This window comes from Otolemur garnettii, unplaced genomic scaffold, assembly GCF_000181295.1.
Source record: "Otolemur garnettii isolate 467f Iridium unplaced genomic scaffold, OtoGar3 scaffold00164, whole genome shotgun sequence".
NCBI lineage: Eukaryota > Metazoa > Chordata > Mammalia > Primates > Galagidae > Otolemur > Otolemur garnettii.
Window position 1 is genome coordinate 3,214,897 of NW_003852559.1, and position 2,244 is coordinate 3,217,140.

Genomic DNA, 2,244 nt, shown 5'->3' on the forward strand with positions numbered 1-2,244 from the left:
ATTGATATATTAATATTAAGTACATAATATATATCATATCACAATATAATCAAATATATCATAATATATATCAAATATATAATCAAATATATATCATAATATGTATATAAAATATATATCATATACATGTATGCATATAAACACAAGAATTATGCTCACAGTTACTGACATTGGAAATGCTTCTTTAAAAATATCCTATCCTTTAGGCAAATGATAGTTTTTTAAAGCTAGTTTTAGAAGTCAAAGCTAGTTTTAGAAGTCGGGAGCTGAAAGACACACTCAAAATAGCTGCGTGTGAGAGTCATACTTTGATGGATGCTTATCTGTATCATTTTCTGAAAACTTTTGTGTCAATTATTTTTGGGTCTCTGAATATATTATAGTCTAATATAGCAAACAAATATTTTAAAATAAAATTGTGAAAATGTGCTTTTGGCATATCAAGCTGTACAGACAAATTGGAGTACTGTTTCTTGAAAGAAAAAATATTGTCTTTGAATGTAGCATATGTACTTCACATTTAGTGATTTAATTTTAACTACAATTTTATAAGGTCTATGCATTACACTAAGATTGAATAAATTTGTCATTATCTACATAAAATAAGCTTATACATATGAGACTATTATAACAAGATCAATTTTGTCATATAAAGAAAGAAATGAATTAGTTATGTATTTTAATATTATACTTTATAGAATAGTATTCCATCTTTTTTAATAACTCAAAAAGAAGTGATAAAACATAGTGGGAAGAAGACTAGATGGAAAGAGGATCTGTATTCTACTGAGGCATGGCCAATAATCTATTCTGTAACCTTGCCTGAGTTTCTTGGCTACCTTTTTTTTTTTTTTTCATGAATTGCCTTTTTATTTGCTTATCATAGTTTTCCATGATGAAGTTTGCAATTTTTTGTTTTACTAATTACTGAAAAACTAAAAACCTTTCAGCCTTAGGTATATTATTTATTACATAAATAATAATAATTTCTATGATCTCTAGAACTTTTTCCAAATATAAACATACAGAAAACCCAGAGGAAACATTACGTATTTGTTGATATCATGTTGGTATTATATTTTTAAGTTTAAATTTGTATTTAGTTTTACAAGGTCTACTAATTATCACCATTAGAGATAGTCAAATGAATTTACATGTGTTGATAAAGATACAATGACGTTTATGTCAATTCAGACCAGTCAGTTCCATAATATAGAAAAAGATTTGGACTTAATTTACTGCTTATGTGGTTCTGACACAATAGGATTGATGTTCTTAAGAATTCAAAGTGTGTATGTTTTTTAACTAGTGTGAGACAGATGATTTTACGTAAGTTAAAAGTTATAGCATAAAGTGTATGAAAAGTAACTTATTGGACAATATTGTAGGAAGCGGTACTGATAATGAGTTCTGAGAAAACCTGGTCATAATGTGCATGAACAGATACCGTGAGCCTAGATGACAGGTAATGGTAGGTAAATGGGTTGGGATCAATACACAGGCAAGAGGGGGCACAAAAATGATTTATTATTATTATTATCGTTATTATTTGTAAAGCCCCGAAGTTACTTTTGGTAGAATCAAAGACGAAAGGTGCTAGTATTTGGTACAGAACACCCTTCTAATCACCCAAAACAGAAGGCAAGCCTGCTCCATTCCTAACTTCCTTGAGATCCCTTCCTTACAAATGCTTCTGCCTCAGGCACCTTCTCCAATAGTATGTGGCTTGAGAAGTTCCTAAATAGACTGCTAGGATTATAGGCAGTGAAGTCATTTTCTTCATTCTCCATTATTACTTAAGATAATTATAGTTCATATAGTGATCACTATAATCTTATGTTTGAAATAACATATAATCTTATTTGAAATAACTTACATTTAAAACCCAACGTTTCAAAGAATGAAAATTAAAATAAACAAAATTAATGAAAATTTATCACTTCTAGTTTTTCAGTTTCTCATGCTTTTAGATGAAGCCAGTTTTTTAATCTCACAAGACAGCATAATTTTCATATTGCCAATTAAATCGCGTAACAAAAGCATAATTATGAAAAACAGAATTATTTTAATGGCAATTAAAAATTAATTAAAATATTTCAGTTATAGAACATTTTTAATTTTTAATTTTTTATTTCAGATTAATGCGAGGGTGCATAGAATTAGTTTACAATGTTTGCATTTGTAAAGTAAAGTTCAAGTTGGAGTTGAGCACTTTACTTGGAGTCTACAATGAGGGATTGCATG